General features: G+C 38.0%; 1 protein-coding gene across 17 annotated transcripts in view; it reads left to right on the top strand.

Moving 5' to 3' along the window:
- The window catches only part of LOC145270991 (protein numb-like), a 464,442-nt gene that overhangs the window by 252,650 nt on the left and 194,852 nt on the right, over nucleotides 1-16,940 (top strand). The window lies entirely within an intron of this gene.

The following is a 16,940-nucleotide window of genomic DNA, read 5'->3' as shown; positions in this document are numbered from 1 at the left end:
AGAGAGAGAGAGAAAAATAGATAACTCTCTGGAAACAAGAGTCAAGAAGTCAAGAAAAAAAATTCACCGTTAGAAGAACATCATGGAGGGATTGAAAAATCAGTGAGGCGTGTCGAAAAGCCATAGTTCGTAGAGAAGCTGTAAAGTCAGATTTAGCTGACCATATCTGGAAGGAAAAGGGAAAACCATCTACCATTATGGGACGAAGTAAAAATTATAGACAGGGAGGAACGGTGGCGAGTAAGACGCCTGAAAGAAGCAGCACATATGCTGGGTAATGACCAACTGCTACTAGTAGACCTACTATAGAAATTAACACGATATGGAAACCGTTAATTATAAATGATAGATAATGTATACAGTTAGTAAGTAAAAGCAATTATGTGTGTGTGTGTGTGTGTGTATATATATATATATATATATATATATATATATATATATTTACACACACACATTTTATTTTATTATTACCGTTTTTTTTCTGTTTAATTACATTATTGTTTCAGCTATACGACCGTTTTTTGGCCGTTATGTAGCCTCCTCAGACTTTACACATTTCTGTAAAGTCTGAGGAGGCTACATAACGGCCAAAAAACGGTCGCGTAGCTGAAACAATAATGTAATTAAACAGAAAAAAATGGTAATAAAAAGTAAAACGCATATTTGCTCTACAACAGTATTGAGCACATTTTTCAGTTTTTATTAATTACCATTTCTACTATATATATATATATATATATATATATATATATATATATATAGAATTGCTTTTACTTACTAATTGTATAGTCATAATAATTCGTAATAAATAATGATATTTGCAATTTGAAATAAAAATAGGTTTAAGACTCCTAAAATTCATATTAGAATTGCTTGCAAGTTAGAATGTTTTCAATGTTCTTCTAACTGTACTTTCAACGGACAAAACGACTCACCTTTGTATAGTTCTCCACATTTACATGGGATTTCATATACCCAGTTCTTAGTCATGATTTTTTCTGATTATAGACAGAGAGAAACGGTGGAAAGTAAGACGACTGAAAGAAGCCACACATATGCTGGGGAATAACTAATTGCTAAGCAGATCTAGTATAGAACTTAATATGATATGGGAACCAGTAATTATAAACAATAGATAATATATACAAGTAATAAGTATAGATATATATATATATATATTAATATATAGTAATAATTAGTAATAAATGGTGATATTTACAACTAGAAATAAAAATAGGTTTAAGGCTCCTAAAATTCGTACTAGTATTGTCTGCAAGGACCCGTGGCGCAGTGGTTAGAGTTCTGGGAAAAATCAATTGTAAAAGTGATATTCTCCTGAAGGTTGAAGGTTCAATCCTCAGTTGGGGCGACCGAAAAATACGATTACTTAGGACCTCTATCACACTCAAGATGAGAACAGTAGTCCGATGAATCTAAAATAATCTGCTTTCTTGCAAACACACATATGGTACTATCAATTCCCCGGGGAGAATTATTGTGTTGAGAAATGTTCTGGTAAGGCAACCAGCTCCCCAGGGGAATAAACGATATCCACAAATAAGCACATGGAAACATCAACAAAAACTGGTCGAGATGTACCCTGTATATCAAATTTCAAGTCTGTAGACTAAAAATTGACAGAGTTATTGCGTAGGGAAATGTACACAGACAGACACACAGACACTTTCACTTTTATAGATATATAGATATATATCTTCTCGCTTTTGCAAGCGTCTGTCGTGACTGATAATGCTATAGAGTTCATGGCGTCTTGGATCGTCGTATTTTCAGTATTTTGAGGTTTTCCGTCTCATCTCTCTTTTCCCCGTCATAAATTTTGGTTCGCCAAGCATACCAATCCCAGGATAGTGCTGTCCATTGCTTACATTCCACACCGAAATACCTGAGATCTCGCTTTAGTATGGTACTATCGCTTTCCCGGGGAGAGTTCATTGGTTGATAAAAGTTCTGGGAACGCAACCAGCTCCCCAGGGGAATAAACGATATCCACAGATAAGCACATGGAAACATCAACAAAAACTGGTCGAGATGTCGGTGGCTATTATTTTTGGTTATGCCGTGCACTATTTTTAAGAGTCAATCTTTCGTCTAAAGGCAACATTTATAACACGATCAGTCGGTCTCTGGCGTGTGACCGGCTTCACGTGTTACACTAAATGTCTTAGAAACGGTCCCGTGAAGATGGGCCAGTCGTTAGGGTCTGTAAGAACAGAATCATACCTGAGATGTTGGATGTGGGTGTGGCTCCTTTATTCTCTCAAGATGACCTCTTCTCCCCGGTGGCATTCTGGTTGGAATCTTCTTTCTTCGTCCTCCGTTTAATGGAGACATTTATGGCGGACACAAGAAAACACACAACACGACACAATCGTAATATTTATGAGAAATACAATTAACTATTTATTCTACAAAAATGTATACAATATATACACAAAGACAATTTACAATTGATAATGTCCAAAATTAAACTAACCTAACTAATGATGAGAGGGGGAGGGGGCTCCCTCTCGTTTACAGAGAGACAGAAAAATGCATGCTTACCTCATGTTGTCCGGACGAAAAAAAGAGGCCGATCAAGGAAAGGGAATTCTGGGCTGCATTGCTGTGTATGTCTACGCTTATGGCCAAATCACCACCCAGCCATGCTGAAGGGTGTGGTACTAAGATAAAGTGCCACACACCTTTCTTATGTTTTCCAATACTTAGAAAAATTTATTCATGCCTTATTTGAGGAACTGCTACATACTACAGTCTGTTTGCCAGTATGCAGTGAACTGCTGTCTCACTACCTGACCTAGTGTAAACTCATTCGTCTTCGTGTCACTCTGTGTTTAGTTCCTGTTTAATTTATTTCATGTTTACATTGTGCATGCTCGTCTGCATTATCACTGATCCAAATTGATAACTTTATTGAAAAATTTATTTTGTTTCCCAAATTAATTGTCCATTGTCCGTTGACTTACATGATAACACGTTATACTTCCCCTTTTCTTTCTTTTCCCTTCCTTTGCCTTTTTTCTTCATTTGCTTTCCATTTCTCCTCCTTTTCCTTCCCCTTTTTCCCTCCTTTTCTTTTTTCTTTTTCCTCCTTTTCCTTCCCCTTCTTCCCTTCTTTTCTTCCCTCCTTTTCTTTCCCTTCTTTTTCCTTTTACCAGATTTTATTCCATTTCCTTTCCCTTTTCATCTTTTCTCTTTCTCATAAGCTCTTACTTTTTTCTTTCCCTCACTCTCTACTTCCATCCCTCTTCCTCCTCCTTCACCCGACATCATTTAACAAAAAAAAAAAAGAAAAAAAAAGATTTACTTATGTTGATATTGTACATTAATACCTGAACCACTTTGGAAAAAAAAAAAGGGGAAAAGGAGGTACACATCGACGACGAAATTGATTGCAGGATAGCCAAGACTAGTGCTTTTTCTTTTTTTTTTTTTTACATTACATTTACACTTATCGAGGCCCAGAGCCCACTCGAGGATAATTGAAACAAATACATTGAGGCAATTGCTAAGTCTGCTGCAATGAAGGTGGGCTCTCTCTACCATGCCAAAAAACTAATCACACCTGAGAGTATCCTGTATCTCTACAAGGCCACGGTTTGCCCATGCATGGAGTATTGCTGCCCCACCTGGCCTCGTGCATCTGCTACTAGTCTCTCTATCCTAGACAGAGTTCAAAAAAGAGTTGCCAACCTAATTGGTCCTGAACTATCAGCTAAACTCCGACCTCTGTCTCATCACCGAAATGTGGCATCCTTATGCCTGTTTTACAAGTATTTCAATGGTGAGTGCTCTAATGAATTTTGAGCACTAATACCCCATCATTTTGACAAGCTTCTGGGTTTGACCTTTACTCCTGATCTGAAATGGAACACGTACATCAATCTGTTGCCAAGGTCACTGGAAAAATGGTAGGATCCTTCTACCACTCCAGAAGATATCTCACTGCTGATGCAATTCTCTATCTATATAAAAGCCAAGTACATCCAAGGATGGAGTACTGTTGCCACAATGGGCAGGAGCTGCTAAAAACAGTCTATCCTGCCTTGACAGAGTACAAAATAGACTTCGTGGCTAAATGAGGGATGCCCTTTTCTCTTCCCTGCAACATCTCTCCCACAGAAGAGACGTTGCGAGCCTTTGTTCTATCGTTATTTCCATGGCAGGTGCTCGTCTGAGCTCCAATCTCTGGTTCCTCCCTCGCCAATCTTTCACGAAAAACACCTGTCTAGCTGAAACCACTGTCAATAATTTTCCCCACTCTTTATCTGTGTCTAAATCCAAACGTAGATTCCATGAACAAAGCTTCTTTCTTAGAAGTGCACGCCTGTGGAACTCTCTTCTGTTTGCCTGTTTCCCACCTGACTACAACTTGGATTTCTTCAAGTCCAACATAAACAAATTCCAGACAAACTGCCCCCTTAAGTAAGACACTTTATCAAATTTCCAATACTAATGATTACCACGATACTATCCCATTGATTACTATACACGCAATAATCTTTATGCCCGAGTGGCTTCCGGGCCTTGATAAGTGGTGACCTCCATGTAAAAAAAAAAATGACCCTCGACAAGCAGCAAAATCCCACCCCTACACTGTAGAGGTCCCTAGATGCCGTAAAGCTTTCCACTCTAAAATAGCTTTTCCCTGAGACTGCTTCCATTACTGTACTGACATGTTCAAGTGTAATGTAAGCAGACATCTTGCTTCCCAACTCCATAAATCTGGTCCCAAATAGTAACCTACTCCTGACCTTCTTGGCCTGGGATTAAAAGTGTAGTATCTGTTCTTTAGATGCTGTGCTTAAAGTAATTAGGTTTAGTCAATGTGTGGGGGGGGAACACTTCATATCAGACAATTGCTATTTATTTGGACCCTGCCAGAGTGCCCCCTTTTTAGGGGAGCTGGTTTTCCCCTCACATTAAAAACGACCTTGTGTCACATTTTGCTTTCGTGGGGGAAGCAAATGAATACTTAGTAGCCCTAAGCTAAGTAGTAGCTAAGTGGCCCTGTGCCTTGTTTGGGATGAAACGTCAATAAAAAAAAAAAAATCGAATGTGATGATGATGATGATGTTGATGATGATGATGTACTCTTATATAATTATAATTAGTTTGCTTGGAGCAGTCCTTTCTTTGGAATCAAACAGGAGGAGAGAATGCGTATTTCTTCCGATGGAACTGCTGGGCTGATTCATTGCTAGTTGGATCAAGTGTTTTCAATTTATTGACCAAGAAAGTGGAATACGGAGAAGGAAGGCGGTAAAGATGAAGATGGGGCCCGGTATTAGGATGCAAGGAATATTTTTGGCTCTGCCTAGGAAGAATCTCTAAGTGGTTTTTGTTGTGGGTGGGAGGAAGTCAGCAGGTTTTTTACTGTTTCTTAGTGAACCCAATGTGGTGATGAGGAAGGAGGGGGAGGAGGATTGGGCGGAGGGGGGTCGTTGGCAGTGGCGCTAGTGACTAAAACACACGAGTAAGGTCACCTCAAGATTTCTCCTCGGACATAAGTCCAACTATTTCTTTTCTTTGTAACGATATCATTATTTTTCCGGGGGTGGGGGGTTAGCAAATTTTGCATCATAGATCCAGACACATTTTAGGGTAGGCCAGAGATTTTTTTTTATCCTTGTGGGGAGGGGGGAGAGGCCCAGAATCAACAGATTAGACTATTCCTGTAATGATCGGATTCCTGTTGATTGTGGTGTCATTCTGTGCAGTTCTAGGTGGTCAACCTTTCAAGGCTTTGCGTTCTCCGTTTGAGAAAGGTTAGTTTATTGCTAATCACCTGAGGATGTAAGAATGCCAACGGGGCTGCCCAAGCACTTTTTGCAGGTTAGAACGCCCATCCCCGGGGCCACTAACTTCCCAATCCTACTTTCTGACTGACCCTGGTGTCAGCAGTTCTTAAGGCAAGCATGTTGTGTCATCTTGAAGGAGGTCAAATGTGACTACCATGAGAGAAGAAGTAGATGCAACATGGGAATCAGTTCTCCACCACAAACGAGTCACCACTTATCAAGGCCAGGAAACCACTCCAGGATAAGGGTTAATGCGTGTACAGTGGTCAAAGGGAAAATATCAAGAACTTGTTTACATTGGACTTGAAGACGACCATATTGTCATCAGTTGAAAAGCAGGGAAACTGAACAAAGTTCCACAGACATGCAATTCTAAGAAAGAAACTTTGTTCATGGAATCTACGTTTAGGTTTAGGCACAGATAAAGAGTGTAGGAAATTATTGATAATGGTTTCAGATCGACGAGTGTTTCTCGTGAAAGTTTGGTGAGGAGGTACCATAGATTGGAGCTCAGACGAAATTCTTGTTTCTGATTTTTTTTTTTTTTTTTTTTACTAAGGAGCCATCACTTATTAAGGCCTGGAGGCCACTCAAGTATGTAGATTAATGAGTGTACAGTGGTCAGTGGGGAAATACCGTAGTACTTGTTAATAGTGGAAATTTGCTAAATTGGATTACTTGAGGAGACGGTTCATCAAGAATTTGTTTACATTGGACTTGAAGACAACCATATTGCAGTCAGTTGGAAAGCAGGTAAACGGAACAGAGTTCAACAGGTTTGCAGTTCTAAGAAAGAAACTTTGTTCATGGAATCTACGTTTAGGTTTAAGCACAGATAAAGAGTGAGGAAAATTATTGATAGTGGTTTCAGCAAGACGAGTTTTGAGATGAGGATTGGAGCTTTGTATTATTTGTATTCTTCAGACTACTGTTCTCATCTTTAGTGTCATTTTTCACAATATTTTGATCGCTGTAATCTCCGACCTTGTTCAGGCGTGTCTTGTCAAACGTAGAAATTGCTCTGTTGGATTCTGGAATCTGAACAGAATTTTGAACGGAACACTTAATATCCATGGGGGTGGCTTGCTCTTGTTCCATCAGTCATGACTGAGTAGAAGTCTTAAGTAATTGGTTGCACTTTATCTGTTACTGGGTGCCCAGTGTTGTCCGGGTGTTTGTAGGTGTATGTTGAGCAAAAAAAAAAAAAAAAAAAGTTGTAGTAGGCAGACAGGCTTGAACCCGTGACGCAAAGGCGGAAAAGAAAGTGGAGGTGTGTGTAAGGGTGTTGGTTGAGCAAAAAAAAAAAAAATTAGGAGTAGTACGCAGGCTTCAACCTGTAACGCAACAGAGGAAAAGGAGGTGAAAAAAAACAAACGGTCTTATCGATGCGCCCACCGTGATTGTGACGTCACAGGCGGTCGAAATAACGTCTTTTATGCGACGTTGTTGGCGCAAGGTTTGAATGACTTGCAAAAAGGACTCGCAAAAAATCGATCCCTTCTTGTTGAGGGTGAAGGAATTAATGTTTTTTGTCAATTTTTGGTCTATAGACATGAAACTTAATATACAGAGTATTTGAACCTATGTGAAACTTTGTTTGGGTTTTGGCCGGGGAAAATTGGTGCAAAAAGTGTGAAAATTAAAAGAAAAAAAATGAAATTTGCCAGGTGAAGGTTGAACGATGGCATTACGAATATGCATGCATAACGTAATAGCTATTGGATCATGTTTTAACAGTACAACATGTCTTCATTAACACCAAAGTTTAACTTTAGTTAACTATTACTATTCATGCAGATATTCTACATGATTTATACTTGCGTAATATTTGCGTAAAAAACTTATTTTAAGGATATACTTTGATTCACCTTAAACAAGAGGATACTGCAAATTAAGGCCAAATTTAAAGAGCGCATTCCAAGTGGGGAGTTGTGCAACAAGGTGCTTGTTCACATTACATTTAAATTTATTCATTTCATGCTGGTACAGTGTGGGAGACAGACAGGAAAGTTTGCTCACAAACAAATCTAAATGCAGATTTCATGAACAAACCTTCTTTCCTCGAACTGCCCGCCTCTGGAGCACTATTCCAGTGGCCTGCTTCCCTGCTGATTACAATATGGTAGCCTTCAAGTCCAATGTAAACAACTTCTTGCTGAGCCCTAATCCAAACTTTATTCAGCTAACACTATTAACGATTATTACACTACCACCTTACATTCATTACCCTTTATCCTCGAGTGGCCTTCGGGCCTTGATAAGTGGTGATTACCAAGTAAAAAAAAAATCATCAATTTTGCTCTACAAAGAAACATTAATTTCGAACACTCGGCTAGTTACAACCATTATATATGATTTTGCCCACTCTCTGTTTCTAGGTCCTGGGTATGACCTTAAACTATATCCAGTGGTGAGGCCCCAGCTTGCAGGCTTTGGGGAGTGTGGAGCCACCCTTTAATTGCCATTGCTCCCAGGTCCACTCTGACCCGGAGTGGTAGTACCTGTTAGGGTCCCAGCTATGAGTTAAACAGAAACCGACTTGAAAACAGCAAATATATTCTATTAAAAAATTTTTCTTCAAAATCTTTGGATTCGGTATTAAACTAGCAAAAGTACCCGTCGTTGACTGGGTTCAAAAACAGCCTACAGAAAATGGACTCTGATTTATGAAAGTATGATAGGTTATGAAAAGGAAGGGTTGTAAAGAGATAGCTTCGAATTTCGGGGTATCAAAACCAAAGCAAAATATGATGAAAGTAAAAATAAAATAGATAAACCCCATAATTTATTATGCCATACCTGTTCACACTGAAACACTTATCACAATATTCTGTGGATCTATATTAAAAAACCTTGTTAAACTTTGTGACATATTTCCATTCTATGGAAGTCAGGCGCGAACGAACACCCCATAATTTTATTATACCATATTTCTTCAAACTGAAACATAATTATCAAAGTATACTTACGCAGATAGATATGAAAAGTCTTTATTAAAGTTTGTGCCTATTTCCATTCTATGGAGTCCAGGCGCGAACACAGACCCCCACAATTTTATTATACCATCCCTATTTAAGTTAAAACATACTTATCAAAGTATTCTTATGTACATCTATATCAAAAACACTTGTAAATGTTTTCTTTTAATTTTTAAATTTTTTATTTCCATACTTTGTGGACCAGGCGCGTACGCAGACCCCAGAATTTTAATGAACCACTGTTCTGCCAGATCAAACATACCCATTCCTGTGTCTCGATACATCTTCTATCATTATATGTAATCAGTTTTTTTAAAATAGTCAACCATATAAGAGCCTATTCGTGACCAGACACGCACACATACACACGCAGACATTCAGCTTTATATTATAGATAACCTGAAAAGGGTTGATATGACGTAAAACAAAAACAATCAACACACCAAAATGAAGCCTTATAGAGATATTAAGGGTTTGGGAATTTTCCACGTACCCCAAAATCTTTAAAAAAAAAAAAATGCGTTAAATCGGAAACCGCTTGGAGTTGCATGCTGAAAATTTCAGGATTTCTGAGTGCCTTTATTGTTTATCTGCAGTGCAAACTACAGCAAGATCTGGGTTTCAAAATCTCATATTTCTGGATGATTTGACACAGAATGACCCTAGCGTTGCTCTGCAACTTTTAGTTTCAGACAGACAGACATATAGCCGTTTATATATTAGATTCTTTCAATTTTCTTTTTATTTGATTTTGTTCTTTTTTTTTTTTTTTTACATAGGCATCACCACATTATCAAGGCCAAGAGGCCCCTCAAGGATAAGGGTTAAAGAGTGTACAGTAGAAATTGGGCAATATAGTAACCATTAGTAATGAAAATTTGGTAAATTTGATAACTTATATGGAACGGCTCATCAAGAACTTATTTACGTTAGACTTGAACACAACCATATTGTAATCAGCCGGAAAGCAGGAAAACGGAAGACAATTCCACAGGCGTGCAGTTCTAAGAAAGAAGCTTTGTTCATGGAATCTACGTTTAGGTTTAGGCACAGATAAAGAGTGGGGGGAATTATTGATAGTGTTTACAGCTAGACGAGTGTTTCTTGAGAAAGTTTGGCGAGGGGGGACCATAGATTGAAGCTCATTCGAACACTTTCCATGAAAATAACGATACATCAGAGACAAACTCACAACATCTCTTCTGTGAGATAGAGGTTGCAGCGAAGAGAAAAGGACATCTCCTACGAGGCTACGAAGTCTATTTTGAACTCTATCAAGGCAGGACAAGTCCTATCTAGCAGCTCCTGCCCAGATGTGGCAACAGTATTCCATCCTTGGACGTACCTGGCTCTTATATAGATAGAGAATAGAATCAGCAGTGAGATATCTACCGGATCGATAGAAAGATCCCACCATTTTTCCAGCGGCCTTGGCAACAGATTTGATGTACGTGTTCCATTTAAGATCAGGAGTAATGGTCAAGCCCAGAAGCTTGTCAAAACTTGAGGCCTCCTGAAGACGAGAGCCATTCATTTCAGTTGATGCCAGATGTGGATTAGAATGTTGATGATGTAAAGAGAGAAGCTTGGTTTTAGATGCATTAAAAGTAACCAGCCACTCCTTTCCCCATTGTACTACGTGTTCAAGATCAGAGGAGAGAGAATTGGAGAGAACTTGGTCGTTTACTGTCTTAGATGTGCTACCATAAATGGTAGTGTCGTCAGCATAAATGTCTACAAATGAGGTAAGGATGTGATTTGGAAGATCATTAATGTAGATCAGGAAAAGAGTTGGGCCCAGGATGGACCCCTGAGGGACACCGGCATTAATACTGTGGGCTTCTGATTTTTGCCCCTCAACTACTACTCTTATGAACCTATCAGAAAGAAATGATTTAATAATTGAGAAGACTTTTCCAGCTATACCATAGCTAGCGATCTTATGAAGTAAACCTTTATGCCATACCCTATCAAAGGCCTTTGATATGTCAAGAGCAATTGTTCAAGACAAAATCTAACACTACTGGTAGTAATGTTAAAATACATGTATTTATTAATAAAATTAGTAAAACTGGAATCTATAGACCCCCCCCCCTACCACAGCTGTATATTTACGTTTGAGAACATATCTGCACTTTTAACATGTGTTTTTACAGTAACTGGCAAAAGATAATAACTTCATAGTTAAATATTTAGAGATTTATAAAGAATCAGAATCGGTAATTGTATCGGAATCGAGAAAAATATTGGAATCGTATCGCTAGTGTATATATATATATATATATATATATATATATATATATAAAGAATAAGTAGTTAAAAAAAACCCTTTGAAAAAGAGTTAAAAACATATCTAATTTTAAAAAGGAAGCACAAAATAAGTGGATAGTCCTTAATCCGTAGAGTTTTGAAGAAATACTTTCCTTCTCATTAGAGGGTAGGGATTAGCAAATTGTGGGATCGGATTTTGCTTGCAAAAGTATTTAATGAAACTACAAGTAAGTCATAGATCTTACTTGATAACATTAAATAACCTGAAAAGGGTTGATATGCCGTAAAACAAAAACAACCGACGAACCAATCTCTGTTTCTAAATCTTAACACAGATTCCATAACTTTCCCAGAACTGCGCATCTGTAGAACACTGTTCCGCTGGTCTGCTTCGTGCTTTAGTACAACATGGTAATCTTCAAATCCAATGTAAACAGGTTCTTGTTGAGTCGTTCTCCTAAATAAAAACTTGGTTTTAGATGCATTGAAAGTGACCAGCCACATTGTTTAACACTTATCCTTGAGTGGCCTCTCGGCCTTGATAAGTGGTGACGCGATGTAAAAAAAAAAAGAGAATCAGAGAGAACTTGGTCTTTTTAGCGACCTTTGCAACCAATTTGATGCACATATTCTCTTTTCTCCTCTCTGCAACCTCTTTTCTCACAGAAGAGATGTTGATAGCCTGTCTCTGTTTTATCGTTATTTTCATGACAAGTGCTCGTCTGAGCTTCAATCTATGGCCCCCTCCCCCCGCCAAACATTCACAAGAAACACTCGTCTAGCTGAAAACACTATCCATGATATTTCAATTAAGAATCAAATGTGAACAGGTAAAATTACACACACACAAACATATACAAACATCCACACATCCACACACAAACATATACAAATATCCACAGACAAACATATACAAACATCCACACACAAACATATACAAACATCCACACACAAACATATACAAACATCCACACACAAACATATACAAACATCCACACACAAACATATACAAACATCCACACACAAACATATACAAACATCCACACACAAACATATACAAACATCCACACACAAACATATACAAACATCCACACACAAACATATACAAACATCCACACACAAACATATACAAACATCCACACACAAACATATACAAACATCCACACACAAACATATACAAACATCCACACACAAACATATACAAACATCCACACACAAACATATACAAACATCCACACACAAACATATACAAACATCCACACACAAACATATACAAACATCCACACACAAACATATACAAACATCCACACACAAACATATACAAACATCCACACACAAACATATACAAACATCCACACACAAACATATACAAACATCCACACACAAACATATACAAACATCCACACACAAACATATACAAACATCCACACACAAACATATACAAACATCCACACACAAACATATACAAACATCCACACACAAACATATACAAACATCCACACACAAACATATACAAACATCCACACACAAACATATACAAACATACAAACACATACATACATCCTTGTCTAGCTGAAAACACTATCAATGATATTTCAATTAAGAATCAAATATGGACAGGTAAAATTATACACACACACACACACACACACAAACATACGCACAAACATACATACACACATTTCAACTTTTTATTTGACTACCATACACTCATTAATCCTTATCCTTGAGAGGCCTCCGGGCCTTGATAAGCTGTGACTCCTTCGTGAAAAAAAACAAAAACTTCCTTTTGCTGTATCACATCTCCTCAGTGTGGCTAGACTAGCAACTACCTCAAGCTGTGTGTTCTAGGAGAGGAGGGAAACTCGCTGAACCCATCCTGGATGAATTTCACCTCAAATTGTCTGACTACCGATTAATGTCATCGCAAGACAAAACATGTCTTATGCTGTGTGCTCTACGCAACAAAAATTGACAAAGCTATGGTTTATAAAATCAATCAGTTTTATTGTGACAGTAAACGTGTGGTGGGGAGCAAGGAGAGGATGGCAGTTGTTCAGTTAGCGTCTGTCGGAATGCGGTCACGCTTGTCTCAGGTCAAAATGATAACTGGGCATTTCATCTCGTCTTGTTTGATTAGTTTGCAGTGACCTTTAGATAAGTGAATTCCAAAAGCTCAAAGAAATTTATTCTACCATCTAATTGACATGTGTGTTTGTGGTGCATATAGATACCACTATCCCTGAAATGCTTACATAGACATTAAGAACTATTAGAGAGTGATTAAATCAACACAGAGTGAGAGGACAAGAAAAATACCCATAAAAAAATCAAGGAAAGAAGCTATTACAGTAGAAAGTTATCTGGCATTTGGGGACATCAACACTGAAGGGGTGGGATTTTGCTAACTTTGTTACTTAGAAACACGCAAATGATTACGTGGCTTTTTGCCTTGAACAAAGCATGTTTGCCACTGAGACATAAGGGGCTACTCCAAATCGAGGGCCAAATTTATAAGGGCATTCTAATGGGGATTTGTGCTGCAAGATGCTTGTTCACATTACATTTAAATTTTGTCATACTGGTGCAGTGTGGGAGACAGGAAACTTTGTCCATGAAGCAGTAGCTCTAGAACCACTCCAAGTTGGTGAAGACACTCTGGAGGCCAGCTGAAGACGTGGTTTCATATCATCAAAGTCAACCTCGAAAGTACCTCTAGTCCACATTTATATATATCCTCATTCATATATATATATATATATATATATATATACACACACACACACACATAGTGGCTTCCTTCAGTCTTGACAGACTATGGATACCCACTTTAGGTTCAGGTGAACAGCTACATCAGGAATTGGAATACATTCTACTAAAGCCTGATTGTCATAGCTAGTGAATTTAAAAAATGCAATCTTTGCTCCCTGCGACTTTTGGTTATTCCCCAGACTCCAGGAAAATCTTATGAGACAATTGGCAAGATGAGACTGTGACAAGGGTCATCGACTCATTCACACAAAAGGACTTCCATATAGAGCCTTCCAGAAGTTGGAACGGTACAAAAAGTGTAGCCATGGGAGATTACTTCAAAGAGAACTAGAATTTAATGTTTTTACTATCAATAAAAGTGTCCATATAAAATAAGTCTGGGAACGTATTGCAGACATCTCGTATTATTCTGCCACTGCCCATACAATGTTCCTATTTACAATGCCTCCCCACGGGACAGAGTTAGACACCAGGGTCGTTTTTTAACGTGGAGAAAAGGAACAAAAAAATGGGGTCTCACCATCAGATATAGTTTAAGGTCATATCCAGAATCACGAATTTGGACGGAATTTCAAACGGAACCCTTTATTTATTTCACGGGGGTAGCATGCTCTTGTTCCGTCAGCCATGACTGGATAGAGGTTCTAAGTAATTCGAAATGGCATTTTTCGGTCACCCACGCTGAGGATTGAATATCACTTTTTACAATTGATTTTTTCCAAGTATTCTAACCACCTTTCGGACAATTCTAGTATGAATTTTAGGAGCCCAAAATCTGTTTTTATTTCTAGTTGTAAATATCACTAATTATTACTAATTATCACTAATTATTACTAACTATTATTATTATATATTAACGTATATCTATCTCTATACTTATATATATTAATGCTTTTACTTTTTACTTGTATATATCTGGTCTATTGTTCCTAGTTACGATGCCTCCCCACGGGACAGAGTTAGACACCAGGGTCGTTTTTTAACGTGGAGAAAAGGAACAAAAATAAAAATTGTCTCAGTCGTGAAGGATTTCTCCCCCCACTGACAGAGAACAAGAAAATGAAGTGCAGCATCTGAAGAACAGATACTACACTTTGATCTTGTTTATATATTTTATTGAGAAAGAAAAAATTGAACATAAAAAACGTACAAAAAATTCAATTCAACAAAATTAGGCACTTGATCCGAAGGCCAAGAAATGTTGGTAAATTTACAGGTACAAATAACTTGTGAGTGACTGTTTAAAAGATCACATTTTCATATGAAATCTTGAAATGTTTTTTTTTTTTTTTTTTTTTTTTTTTTGTTAAAATTATGATTTATTTTGTTAACTAAAACAAAATATGCATTAGTTTACTCGTAACGCTCGACGACTTCCGTGCGCGCACCTGTCAATTTGGTTCTTACTTAAAAAAATTCAAACATCTTTCAGTAACTCATTCTGGCTGGCCGATTTTATTTTCAAGCTTCGCCTCAGAGCTTCGGGGTCGATCCCCCCCCTCCCCCCGGTTTCTTTTTTATTTAACACCACACACACCTCCAAACACCCGGGCAACGCCGGGTACCCCCGCTAGTTTTAACTAAAACAAAATATTCATTAGTTTTACTCTCTTAGTTTCTGGCAAGGTTATTTGTGAAATGTTGGTAAATTTACAGGTACAAATAACTTGTGACTGACTGAACACATTTTTCATATGAAATCTTGAAATGTTGGTTTTTTTGGGTTTTTTTTTTTTTTTTTTGTTAAAATTATGATTTATTTTGTTAACTAAAACAAAATATGCATTAGTTTACTCGTAACGCTCGACGACTTCCGTGCGCGCACCTGTCAATTTGGTTCTTACTTAAATAAATTCAAACATCTTTCAGTAACTCATTCTGGCTGGCCGATTTTATTTTCAAACTTCGCCTCAGAGCTTCGGGTTCGATCCCCCCCCTCCTCCCGGTTTCTTTTTTATTTAACACCACACACACCTCCAAACACCCGGGCAACGCCGGGTACCCCCGCTAGTTTTAACTAAAACAAAATATTCATTAGTTTTACTCTTTGAGATCTGCTTGTACTCGAAACTGGAGCACAACACACGTGAACTCACCGGAACAGCACGTACATTTCTCTTCTCTTCTATTCCGAGGCATTGCCTCCACCATAACACCAAAATGAAGAAAAAGAAAACGAAAAAAAAAAAACTGTGGACTGGACTTCCTACCCTGATGAGGCTATTAATTAGCGAAATATCGGACTTACAAGAAAAAAAGTAAATAAAAAATGATTTCATCATCATATCCGGCACTTCAAACTTTTTCAAATTTCTCATTTAAAGTGATACGCATGTTCGCGATGAATCGTTTAAGATTGGGCATCGGCTTTGAATTGGTAACACCGGGACACAGACAGCTAGTTTACATTATATCGGAAATTTTTATGGATTATTTGAACCATTATTTTATCTTGATTGCTGATTTAGCCACCTGGTACCCTAACCCTAACCTTAACCTGGTACATGGGAATATTTATGTCTAATTTGCAAACCTACGTAGAATTTATGTACCGTTTATTAAATTCACAGTGGTATATTTTTCTCATGTCGTCATAACATGGTAGAAACATTTAGGTAAGTAATTTATATCTTAGTAGTTATTATCGGATGTAGTAAGAATTAAACCTTCAACCTCCAAAAGACTGTCACTCATGACTGATTCACTCAGTGTTTATCCGTTATGCCACAGTTCTCAGTGTCGGTCTTTTGAGGGTTTAAGGTTCGATTCTAGCAACAAACGAAAATCACTAACGACCTATGCAATGATTATAAGGCCACCATTCGCCCATGTATGGAGTACTGTTGTCACATTTGGGCTGGTGCATCTGCTGCTTGTCTCTCATTCCTAGTTGAACTGTCATCCGGAAGTATCCTGTACCTCTATAAGGCCACCATTCGCCCATGTATGGAGTACTGTTGTCACATTTGGGCTGGTGCATCTGCTGCTTGTTTCTCGCTCCTGGACAGGGTTCAAAAGAGAGTCACCAACCTGATAGGTCCTGAACTGTCATCTAGGCTTCAGCCTCTGTCCCATTGACGAGATGTTGCATCCCTCTGCC

Source organism: Euprymna scolopes, chromosome 46, assembly GCF_053919585.1.
Source record: "Euprymna scolopes isolate OS-2025 chromosome 46, ASM5391958v1, whole genome shotgun sequence".
Lineage (NCBI taxonomy): Eukaryota > Metazoa > Mollusca > Cephalopoda > Sepiida > Sepiolidae > Euprymna > Euprymna scolopes.
This window is presented reverse-complemented; position numbering and strand designations above follow the sequence as displayed.